The sequence below is a fragment of the Protopterus annectens genome, chromosome 11.part0, assembly GCF_019279795.1.
Source record: "Protopterus annectens isolate FY-2018-M chromosome 11.part0, PAN1.0, whole genome shotgun sequence".
Taxonomy (NCBI): domain Eukaryota; kingdom Metazoa; phylum Chordata; order Ceratodontiformes; family Protopteridae; genus Protopterus; species Protopterus annectens.
In genome coordinates, this window is record NC_056745.1 from 516285336 (window position 1) to 516299019 (window position 13684).

The following is a 13684-nucleotide window of genomic DNA, read 5'->3' on the forward strand; positions in this document are numbered from 1 at the left end:
TTTTTTACAGACAGGCACTGCACTGTTAGCTACCTAGAGGCAAAGTAAACAATCAGAATGACTTCAAGATGCCAGATCCCATGTGGTCTGACTCAGAAATTACATACAAAAATATTTAAAAACGTGTAAATGGTCCCAGAGTGGTGTTAAAATGTAGGAAACATCAAACCATGATGAAATAAACATGCTTTTTTAAGTCTGTGGGTACAGTTCTTTAATAAACCAGGTGGGTAATACTAACTCACGTGATAAAGAATCCTAAGGATTTTCATCATTTCTTAGCCGTTAAAATTCAAAGCCCTCTCTCTAGTTGTACTGACAGCATTTTGTCAATTGGCACGCTTCATACTGTAATTAAATATTTTACCACTGACATAGTGTCATTGACTTAATTAAATTTTACTAGTGGGCATTCTCAACTAAAACTAACATCATGGCCAGCATTACTCATCCATGACACCCAAGACTGTGGGGCACCCTCTGATCATCCTTGACAGAGTGGTGTTTCCACAAAAGCTGCTGCTGATTGGAGGGGAAAACATTGAGAAAAAAGTCAATCATTCTCTGGTTACTCACTTTATCATAAACAGGGTTGTGACATGGCCCTGTTAGGTTAAAGGCAGTTATCAGCGAATAGATGTGGATAAGTGCAACAGATCAGCAGCCTAGAGTAACCGATCTGTGTTTACCTGGGATTTTAAGAACAGCTGATACTCCTGATCTTCAAAAAGGATGGCTTTCTCTTTCACAGAGTTTTATAAATACTGGCAGGGATCCAGATATAACGCATCTCAACTTCTTTGCTCAAAAATTTTCATCAAAACCAAAAATAATGGTGGAATAATGAGTTAAAATCAGAAACAGTTTTTGAATATTACTTTAATTTACCTAAAAACTAAATAAAATTACATGTTTTGTGACCACATGCATTTTCTGAACAGTAAGTAGAAGAAATTCTATTGTCTGGTATAACTGACTGACTAATCCAGAATGACTTACCATAAAATCAAATTATGAGGGATACAGCAAAACAGAGGAAAAATCAAGACACATTCTGTGAACCAGGAACAGTGACAGGTATCTTATTTTCTCAGAGGTGAATAAAAGTGATTTACCACTGCTGTTATCCAACTGCTAAACAATCACTGATCTGTTGTGGCAATACTAGTGTTGCACAATGTACTGCTATTTGCTGAAGTCATTGTAAAACTAGTATTAAGGGTGTGTGTGTTGGGGGGGGGGGTAGTGTAAGAGTAAAAAGCTGGTCATGATTTCTTTCACTTTCTAAAACAATCACAACATTGGGCCTGTGTCTGGAGTAGTGGTTGCAGTGTATTTAAGAGTAACAAGTTAGAGATAATTTATTTTAGTAAACATCACAAAGAGACCTTACACATTATAGCTGGTTATCTTTGGTGGTCTGGCAGGAGCAGGATGTATGTGGAAACAACTGCTCACTGGCATAGCGGCACACTGAACAGATATACCATTTTACAGTGCTTTGCTCAAGTTCAGTTTTTGGCTGTAGCGTTTTCTTTGTGGAATCTTCATGCCCTCCCTGTTGGGTTTAACTTTGATGTCTTGTTTCCTCAAGTACCACAAAGGTATTCTGTAGGTGAACTGGCATTCCGCCAGATTCTCTGAAAATGAACATGCAGCAGGTGTGTGTGTGTGTTTGTGAATCTTGTGATGGGGCTGACTTGTCAAAGACAGTGTCAGTGTGTCATTTTAATCTGTGAACACAACCAATAATGCTAGGCACATACATAACTTGAGCAGAAATAAAGATGCAGTTAACAAGTAAATATCTTTCAAAAAGAAGGCATAAAGCACATCACAGAAAATTCTGAGCCTTAGAGCTTCTAGGGGTGTAGTCGCCTCCACATCTCCGACTATATGAATGGAGGTTGACATGCACTAAGAGGAGGCCCATAGTCATATACATTCTAAAAACAGCCCTGCTCAGAGGTGTGTACAGAAGGGTTGTTGTAGTTTGTCGGTGGGGGCCGACAACGAAGTAGGTCATTATTTCTTTAATTTTCCTCACAATCAAATCTCAGATGTCAGCACAGATAATCCTTATAACTTGTTTTGGGGCTAATGACAGTTTGGTCATTATGTTGTTCATTTCTCTCTGACACAAAGGTGTGCAAAGAAGGTCATTATAGCTTTTGTACTTTCCAAACAATCAAACATCAGCATAAATACATGTAGGTGCCATTTAGGGGTAGAGATGAGGAGGCATATTATATACATGTATAACAGCAGTTACTTGAAATACAGGACAATGGCCATTTTAGCTTTTGCTTTCATTCTGCACTAGCACAAGACAGGCGCACAGACAACATCCTTTCTCCCATTTTCTACATGGGGCTGGGTTGTGTCAAATTTTGTCAACTCTCTGTATACAATGCCACTCCCCTACCTTTTATCTGACTGCCATAGGTGTTCCCTCAGAGTCCATTCACATCTTGTGGACATCCCTGCTTCCTCTCATCCTCTTCATGTTTCTCCAAATGTTCTTCACCAAATTATTTTCTGCTTTCCTGCACATAAACCACCATATTCTGTTCTATTTGACCTCTGCAAATGAAGTTACTTTAGGTTCTGCAATTATGTCCTTTTCTCTTCTTCTGTCTCAGTCTGCATTATACCACACAATTCAGACACTATCGCCATCTCCTCTAACTTACCCAACTGCTCTGCCTAAGTTTCTGTAGCATACAGAAGTAGTGGTTGCACACTGTTTGGTACGCTTTTCCTTTTCGGCATCTGACTTTTTTGTCACACAATACCCCTTGTGCCAGTTGACAACACCCCCTCTGATTCTAGCTTTGACCTTCTCATTCAGACTTCTCTTCTCATCAACCACCCCTTCCCGTCTCTTGAAGCTCTTAACCTGTTCCATTATTTTCCCATCTATCTCAACTTCTAGCTTTTCTGTTTTCTCCCACGTACTGATGTTAAAGCTGTCTTATCTGTACTCTGTTTCATTCCAAGTGCCTTCACTTTTGTATGCCACTGACCCATCATTTTCTGAAGTTCCTGCTCAGGGTCTATTTAATGTCCATGTCTGCATGCATCAGCTTTGTTGATCTGCTTCCTCTGACTTTTTACTAATGTAGCTCACCACCACAGCTGTGGGCTCAGAAATAACCCTGATGCAGACATACTCTCACTGAGAACTCCTCTCTGAACATAGTGGGGAGACGGACACAGATAGATGGGGTGTGCATGTCTGTACTTTTCTTACTTTAATCACAAACTTCATTTCACTTACATTTTATAACTAGGCTAAATAGTGCATCAAAAAGGTGGTGAATTACACTTATGACAGAGTTATATGCTTCTTGTACTTCAGAAAATGTTTATCAATTCCCAATGTCTCAGGTTAATAGCATTTAATATTTTAAAAGTGTCCTCAATTGTTTGAGATCTACAGTGTAGAGAATTAAGGCTATAAGCTGTTAATGAGGTCCTTCATGTAGTACAGGGTTTGATTCCCTCAGCCTTCATTGATTTGATCTATTCTTTGGCCCTGGGCACTGTGTGCATCTGTATGTAAAAAAAAATAAAAATATTATATATATATATATATATATATATATATATATATATCTATATATATATCTATATATATATATATATATATATATATATATATATATATATACACATACACACACACAGACATACATACAGTATATGTAAATATATCTCTATGAATACATACACATTTATAGCAGGTATGCATGAAGCATGAGAGAAGCCTTCACACATATGCATACACGTATCAGTGAGTGTAGGGACAGTTCCCCATCTACTCTAAAGTAGATCCTAAAGAAAAATCATTCCTAAGACAATTTCCCAAAAGTGTGAACTCGTGGAATGCTTCTTGCGGTACTTTGGCTCTGCTGTGAGACATTTTCTTTTCCCCAGTGATTGTATCAACATGGGGTTAGAATATATACACCTAGAGTTAAGGGGGAAAATTATTAAGTTATATGAATGGAGTAAGGTTACCTGTTCAGGTGTCTTACCATATTCAGTGTTAGATGAGAGCCAAGATATTTTATGCTTTCAGGCTTCCTTCTACTGATGCAGTATGCCATCTACAACTTTGTACCAATTATTTTTCATTATTTAGAAGGAAAAAAATATTTTTGCATGCAGATGGGTAAAATGGGACAGTTCAGTGTCAGAGTAAATAACTACAGTGTTTAGTTTTGAAATGGCCTTCTTGCCATAATTCATTTTTTATCAGCATGCTAGTTTTCAATTTGTAAGCTTAATGTCTAATTAAAATAATTAACAGTATTAGTGTGTTTGTATGGTTACAACATGAAAAGGGTGTATTGGTGATCTAAAGAAATAAAACAAATATTTAGTAATGTTTGTCCAAGATAGAAAAGGGTTGATGACCGTATTCAGTACACTGAGAGACCAAGCTGTGAGTACTCCTCGCAATGATACCATATCTCTATGTTTTAAGTTTTAATAATGCCACTGCAAGCTGTAATGATGTGATAACAGATTGTGTTTGTATTAGAGAGGAATTTGCTTGCATACATTTAAAGATTACCAGATGGGAAATGCTCTATCATTTAATAAACTTGTTTTCTGCTACGGGGCCCTTAAATAGGCAATTTGGGTTGTGTAAATGTTTTGTGCTTACGAGCTAAACCTCAAGTGGCAGAACATGTACATACTACTGCAATTAGCCAACCTAATTTGTATACTTTTTGCACATTAACCAGGCAGAAGACAGCATAACACAAAATCCTCATTAGTAATTTTTTTACCTGCTTGCAGATATAAAAAGGTCATGAATGAAACTGTGGCATTCATCAACCACTGTCTAACTGAAAAGTCTGGTTTGCTTTTTTTTTTTTTTTTTTTTGTAGACAAAGGAACTATTTTTGTCAAGACAGGTATGCTAGTGTCACTGGCAAAGAACCCTTTATAATCCAATACAGTTGCTGGCAATGAAGTCCACTATTGTATTTAACCAGACTAACATCCTCCATTCAAAAAGTGGGGTGATCAATGCAAAGAAAAGCAATGATTTCATACAAAAGAAAGGTCAATACATGAAGTAATACAGAGCAATGCGCACTATTTGTTGCTTTAACTATTAATCAAAATATGCTGTCATTTCTGTATGTATGGATACCCAGTTACTTTTTGATATTGCTAGTGTGTGCTAAAAAAGGCATGAAGTACAAGTGTGAGATGGTTAGGGCTATGTACAAAATAACTTCCTAACTCCATTGCAGATAACGGTACTGTTTATGCAGCTCAACCCTCTCCCCGAGGTGATCCAGTGTACTGTACAGATGTCACTGTGAGGTGAATGAAGGGAACAATGGAGTCATCAGGGCAAGACTTGATGGTCAGGTGAAAGGAGATGATTTTCTATATTTGCAGTTCAAGTTTTGAGTTGTTGTGGGATTTAACAATGTTTGAATTCACTGACTGATATCCTTGTAGTCATCACTGTAAAGTGATTTCTAAAAAAGATGAAAATGCCATCATAATTCCTGTATGTGACAATTTCACTAATCATATTTTGGAATTAAAGAGTTACTACATCATTCAGTAATGAAGTGCTATATAAAAAGAAATGTGGCATCAACATTAAAAAATAACCCTGGAAGTACATTTACATTTTGGTCTCAATCAGTCTATAATGTTCAGGTGATAAAGGTCACCTTAAATACTGATGTAATATTTCATATTGTTTTGCTTTGCTCAGATATTTAACCCAAATTACAAATCAGATTTAGAATCTGTAGACTTTCTCACAGCAATGAAATGAAATCACCTGATATTTTTCATATTTTACACACACACACACACACACACACACACAGGTTTACCATTGAAACCTTGAAACTGCATCCATCAATCAGCCTTAACGTCGAACCAATATCTTGAAAATTGCAAAACCGCAACAGCACACAAACAGGAAACTTGAAATTGAATACATTGACTCCCGTAGTTCGATGTATTTGATATAGCAGGAGATGTTGTCAGTCACCAAAGCTATGCACTTTCACACTCTAGAGTCAACGGTACATCATTTTTACTATTTTGCAGGGGGGCAAGCCCCCCACCCCACCCCCGCTCCCTGAAAATTATATATACCAACTCTGAGATCACACTACAGTGACAAAATGCATTAATTTCCTGTTCCTCACTGAACCGCAATCTACACTCCAAATTCCAAACTCAAATACTTGAATTACACCACTCATGCAATGTAGTGTAGTCGATGTATTTGGGTTCACAAAATTGCTTCTTGAAAAACTGCTAGTCGACATTGTCACTCTTAATCGAATGCAATTTGCAAATCTAATTGTAAACCTATATATGTATATATATATATATATATATATATATATATATATGTATATATATATATGTATATATATATATATATATATATATATATATATATACACACACACACACACACACGTACAGACTATGTAGGTATGAGAGGTTGGTTTTAAAAATGCTGGCCATGCATGAGTTGGACCTTGTGTAGCAACTTTGGAACTGAACAGATCTGCAAGACTACTTATAGTCATTATCTATTACCAAAGTATATTGTTTTGTATGGTTTTACTGTACTTACAGTTTCACTACATAAGCAGCCATACACTTCAGTAACAGTTTTACTGCATAGGAAATCTTACAGTTTCACTACATAGGAACCTTTGTTAATTCTGATGTTTCCTGCTGGACATTAATTCTCATTTTCTAAATATTCTGTGTGTGTTACTACACGTAAATGTTTTTGTGCTACATAAATGGCAGTAATTATTGATAATGTGGTACTTGGAAACAGCTCTCATCCCTCTGTATTTTTTATATTCTAGATGCTGCACCAAAAATGTATTATGTACACATACTTATAGGTGATACACGAATAGTTGTGTACACACAGGACAGTATTCTTAAGTGGTCACAACAAATGCACTTTCATATTTTATGAAACAAGAGAGAATATTACATACTTATTTATGAAGCAAAAGGTAAAGTCAGACTTTATATTAACCTAGATTGTAGCTATACAATACTTTTGAGGTAGGTAGACAAGGAGATGTATTAGGGGAAAAAATTAAACTTGAAAGTGCCAGTGTACGTCAAGTGCATGAATACTTAGAGGTGCACGTTTTATTTTCCAGCAATAGAGTGGGAGCTTAATACAACTGCATGTCACAGAAGGTGGGTGCAAGTCTCCAGGCGGTGCAATGTATCTATGATATGCGACGGCCCCTTAAACAACTGATTCATTTTTCCCCCACTGTCATCATTCTCCATGTTCAGTTGTGGAACAGGTGAAGCCATGTTCAGACAGATAGAGCGGTCAGACAGATAACTCTGAAACCAGTTGGTGACTGATTGTGAGAAGGATAGGTTATTGAGGACAGAAATAAGTTGTTTGTGTGGGACCATGTCAAATGCTTTAGATAGGTCTAGGAAAGTAGCAGAGGAGAGATAGCCATTGCTTTTATGCTGAAGGACAGTGTTAGTAAAGGATAGTAAGGCAGTGGTGGTGCTATGGTTTGGTCGGAAACCATGCTGAGTACTGGAAAGGAGGTTGTTAGTAAGGAGGTAGTCTGAGACCTGAGAGTGTATGTATCTCTCTAGTATTCTGGAGAGTGGAGAGAGAATAGCTATGGGGCGGTAATTGGTTAGTTCTGTGGAGGGTCTGCCTTTGTGGAGGGGAATTATATGTAATACTTTCCACAGTGTGGGAACGTAACTTTCTGACAGAGATCAGTTAATCAAGATGGATACTGGGTAGGCCAGAGCATCAGCTGCGATTTGTAGGTATTCACTTGGCAGGTTGTCTGCTGCTCATTTGGTGGGTTTAAGTTTAGTTAAGAGTTTTTTTTATGTTTGAGGTAGGTACCAAGACAAGGAATAGAGTATAAGGGCAGACAGGTAACAGTCTACCTATGTGAGAAGTGGTGACACACCTTGACAAGAAAAAGGGAACACTGTTAAAATGGGTTATTCTCCTGGTGTGAGTGGTTTGCAAGATTGAACCACAAATGCAGACTGCAAGACATGCTATGTTGTGCGTGAGGCCTTCTGTACACTGGTTACAGCACGTGCTGTCATCTGGATAGCAAGCATATCCTTTAACCCCTTCGAATTTTGTTGCCAATGGGAATGATAGCTTTAGCCTGGTAAATGATGGTTCTGAAGACAGTTTTCAGACTGGACCTGTTAAATAATGGTATTGACAATAATGGTGTTGTGAATAACAGTAGAAATTTTACATCTCCAGTCAGAAGTGAAAGACTGGCTAACAGGAATGGCAACAATGATTCTAATGTTAATGCTAACCAGCAGAAGGGTTTTCAGGTGCAGAAGAAAGTGAATACTGTGGGACAACAGCGTGCCTCTCAACCTCAGAATCAGAGGAAGAGGAAGTTCCACAACAGGAGAAAGATAATGTCCCTAGACACTGATTCTGAAACAATTGTTGGCACTACTATTAATCATGATTCTTTAACAATCATTACAAATGCTACACAGGATTTTAAAATTTTTAATTATTCTTCGTTTGATCCTGACCCTTTGATTACAGATATTCTTGCAAAAGGACTTTCTTTTGTTCCTACATTTAGGAGTAATATTGCTAGAACGTTAATTGATTTAAAGTTTTTTTACCAGGAAACTTAATTTGAACGTCACACTTGGTAGTGATTCTAGTCTCACTAAGGAGTTTAAAGTGGCCAGTATTTTCAATCCACCACTTCATCCTTCAATTTCAATTTTTGAAAAAAATATGTGATAATGATTTCAGAGTACTTTTGAATACTAGGTACCCTTTAAATCTTTTGGAAGAAAATTTGACCCGCAGTGAAAAAGATGCATTAAATAACTTAAAGTTTGCTAATGTTCGAATTTGTAAACCTGATAAGGGGGGTGGATAGTTTTTTATGAATAAGGATGATTACATTACCAACATGATGTCCTTGTTAAATAATGCAGCCTATATGAGGGTGTCCCTTAATGAAATCAATGGGGCCTATCGTAAAATTAAGGGCTTTATTAATGATTTATTTATCGAAGGACGCATCAACATTAATTTATTTAATTTCCTCATCATTGCATACCCAATTATCCCTACCTTGCTTGGGTTGCCTAAGGTACATAAAAATCTAATGAAACCCCCTCTTCGCCCTATAATTGATGGTAGGCAGTTTATCGCTTATGGTTGCGCTAGATTTGTCGACTGCAAACTGAAAGAATCATTAAAAAAACAGGAACAAATTTGTAAGGATTCCTGAGCATTTTTAGAAGCACTTAATTTTTCTTTCGATGGTGATCTCAATTTTTTCACCATCGATGTTTGTGATCTTTATACCTGCATACCAGAAGACCTAGGATGTGAATGGGTCAGGGATTTGTTACTGGATCAAAAAATGGATGGAGACCAGATTGATTTGGTCATTTATTTGTTGGAATTGGTATTAAAGAATAACCATTTCCTTTTCAACTCTGATTTTTACTTGAAACAAACGGGTGTAGCCACGGGGTCCCCCCTTTGGGGCAAGTTTTGCCAATACAGTAATGGCATTTTGGGAGAAGCAATTTTTATTTAAAGATTTTGTCTTTCGAGATAGGGCCGCATGGTACACCCGTTACCTGGATGATATTTTCATCCTATGGAAGGGTGATAGATTTTCTGCTGCATCTTTTATTGAAAGAATTACTAGTTTCACCAATTTTTTAAATTTTACGTGGGACTTTCAGGAAAATTACACTCATTTTTAGATGTGCATTTATCTAAGAATTATTCATTAAATTCATTTACATCTATGATTTTTAGAAAACCTACATATTCAAATGCATTTCTTCACTTCTCCAGTTGTCATCCGTTCCACCAAAAGAGGGGTGTTGTCAAAGGACAATTAGTAAGGGTGGCTAGGATGACAACTTTGGAGAGTGATTTTGTTGAAAAATTTAATTTGCTGTGGGATATGTTCAGCAAGCGAGGTTATCCTGGTAACTTAGTAGATGAACTTATTCATGAAGTTTCTGCCAAAAGAGCATATGGTCATTTTAAACCAATTCTTAGTTTGAAAATTTTGTATGAAGATGGTAGTCTTGAACTTAATGTTATTCCAAATGTGGTTCTAAATGCATCTAATACATTTATTTTTCCCACACAACAAGTGGGTAATGCAAATAGTGACTTTGGAAAGTTAAGGTTCATCACCACATTTTTGAAAGATGCGCCTCTTTTGAAATCTATTATTTGTAAAAATTGTTTTTTGTTATTAGAAGACAACTTAATAAGAAAGCATGTTGGTGAGCATCCATTTGTAGCATTTAGAAAAGGTAGAAATTTGAAAACTATACTTGAAAAAACTAATAACAAATGTCATCCCCCTTATTGTGGGATGTCTAAGTGTGGATCTTGCCATTGGTGTAAGTTCATTTTAGTGGCCAATTCTTTTACAATTAATGATAATAAATATTTTTACCAGATAAATTTAATTGTAATACAAGAGGGGTAGTTTATCTGGCATTATGTTATAAATGTCCTTCATTCTATGTTGGCAAGACAGATAGGCCCCTCAAGAATCGGATATATGAGCATTTTTATGCTATCACTAAAGAAAATACCAATAATGCCTTAGCTAGGCATGTTTTATTGTGTCCTGAACATGAATTTCATTTTTTTAATTATTGAGAAGGTTTCTGAAAGTAATGGGTTTCCTTACAACTTGAAGAAAAAGAACTTTTATGGCAACTTAAATTGAATGCTTCAGTGTTACCAAGGCATAACAACACTATCTCTATTATGAGAGAGTTAAAGTTGAAGTTATTGCTTAGATAGAGACTTTGTTGCATCATTATCAATTATATATATTGTTTTTACATTTATTCATTTCTATTTGTGTGTGTATGTATGTATATATATATATATATATATATATATATATATATTTAGATTTTTTTCTTGTATTTTTGTGCGTAGGTAGTAATATGAACTTACACTTGTTTTTTATGTTTTTGTTGGAGGTTCTTTTGATATAAGAAAGCAGTTCCTTTATTTTGGCATGAAGAACTTTTATTGAGACTTGTTTTTGGTGTAGGAAATGTCACTATTTGTATGTTTATTTAAAAACTAAATTTCCCTTGTTAATTTGTCTGAGTAAGTTTACGTATTATAGTAAAAGAAAGCGCTAACATCAAATCTTCTTGCTTCCAGTGTTTTTTTCTCCTTTTGCATTTTTCTGTGCCAAATCCTGATCAACATGAGGCTGTTTCAGATCTCTAAACTTGACACTATTTATGGCTTTTCTACATTCTTGCCCTTCTCATCTGATCCTTCTTATTTTTTCTGTTTTTTGGCACATTCAGTTACTTATGGTTTGACTTCCATTCCTGCTTGCTATCTGAATGCTAAACAAGGCAGAGAGGTCAACTTATACTTCGCATGTTTTAAAACTTTCACTATGTTTGGATCTGATGAGGTCAGCAGGTATGTATGAAGTTCCACAACTGCAGAACTACACATGTAATCAGTTTTGAGGAAGCCCATACCTCCTTCAGACCATGGGATATAGAATCTTGGTATACACAGATTTTTACATATTATTTGATAAACGTGAAGTATTTTTCTTGTTTTTCTCTCCAGCTGATCCAATACCTTTTAGGACCAGTCAATCACACCAAAATTAAGTTAAAACAGGGATAACCAATCTATTCCTAGATGTCAAGGTTATTTCAATATTAGTTTTAGTCTTCTGAAGTATTCCTTGCTAAGTTTTATTCAAATTTGTTCATGCTTTATTGATGATGCCTCATCAGTCCCCATATTTATACACTCCATCCTGCTCAAGTTCCATTATATCACACTCCTGTCCTAGGATAGATACTTTCTTGGTACTGTGACTTTCCTGCTTTAAACACTGCTTTCACACATTTATCAAGACCAAATATCAATCATACTTCATCTAAGGAAGTTTTAATCACTTGTAGCTGTGCTTTCAACTCCTCATCTGATGAGCTACATAATTTTAAGTCATTCACAAAAGTAGATGAGAAACCTTTAAGCAAGTTTGTTTTCTGGGAGCCAAATTTTAACAAAAATTTAATCTGTTTAATTAAACAGCTAAATGCGTTAAGGGCAAGAAAAAACAGTGGAGACAAATAATCACCCTGAAATACTCCACTCTGAATTTTTATCTCTGGGATAATAATTTGCCCTTTGTCATGGTTTAACTGAAAAATGGTTTGCCACTTGTCGCTTTCATGTCAGGACACAAATAAACAAATCTACACGGGTTCGGTTAAAGCAGCTTTAGTACATACAAAGACATTGCTATTGTTTACTATAGACTAACTTAAGTAACTTATATACAATTAATGACTATGATCATGCATGCTTACTCCTTAGCTGCTTTTACAAAATGGCACTAAGGTGGTGCAAGTGTGCGGGTTATATACGTGCATGTACAGCCTTGCATGCTTCTTAAAGATACAAGCACACAAACTTTACACTATGATCTACATCCTCTCTCTGAGAAATAGACCATACAATTGAGACTGCTTGACACGCAGAAATCGCAAATAATCTACAGACATGCATTATACAATGTTAAACATACAGGTATGTACAATAAAATCCACTTGGCTATGTATTTCACACTTGGTTTAGAAACTCGTCCATATCGTGACACACAAAACCTGGAATCAGATTTAGCAAATGGGACAGTTTCTGCAAAATGGTTGACTTGTGGAATGTTCAAATCACTTCCAGGAACAGAATCAGACTTTTGAACACATTCTGGTCTGGAAACAGTGTCTGACTCATTCTTTGACCTAGAGTTTTCATCGCAGATACAATGGTGTGACTGCAATGATAATGGTGGTTCTGGTAAAGGAAGATGATGTTCACGATTCTTCCTATACTCCACTCCTTCAGAATTTACTAAGTAAGATCTCGGCTCTGCACAGATGGCTGTAATCTGTCCTATTTGATCAAAATCTTTCATTGTCTGGATTCGTAAAGTCTCTCCTTCCCTCAACGAAGTAATCTGCTCGATCTGTCATAACTAGATTTCTGGCTATTACTCTTCTTAAACAAATGAACCTTGATGGACTTATTGTTCTCTGGTTTAGGCTGCAACCAACTTGAGGAAATAGGTAGCGTAGTTCTAGTTTGCCTGGAAAGTAGTCTGAGCAGGTGAGCCAAGAATATCATTATGGGGTACGTATCTGAGATTAAGCAAATTCAAGAATACATTGGTATTGTCACGCTTTGACCTTTCAGGTAACTGCTTTGCACTCTGTACTGCTCATTCAGCTAGACCACTGGACTGAGGATATTCAGGACTGCTAGTGATATGTGCAAAGTCCCATTCTTTTGCAAATGTTTGAAACAACTGGGTAGTGAATTGAGTACCATTGTTAGAAAAAAAGTTTGTGTAGGCTACCAGGTACTGAGAAATGTTTCAACTTAATAATAACAGTAGTTTGGGATAGGTTTTGTGGTAGCTCAATCTCAAAACAATTTGAATAAGAGTCTACCAAAACTAAGTAGTGCTGATTGCTCCATTCAAAGGTATCAGTTGCTACAGTACACCAAGGTAGTTCAGGAATCGGATTTAGCTAAAGCTGTTCTCTTCGCAAATGCAGTCTAGTA

At 36.3% G+C, this 13684-nt stretch overlaps 1 protein-coding gene across 1 annotated transcript in view; it reads right to left on the reverse strand.

Moving 5' to 3' along the window:
• NUP107 (nucleoporin 107) overlaps window positions 1-13684 on the reverse strand; it is a gene marked incomplete in the record, with an annotated part of 1716438 nt that overhangs the window by 1453292 nt on the left and 249462 nt on the right.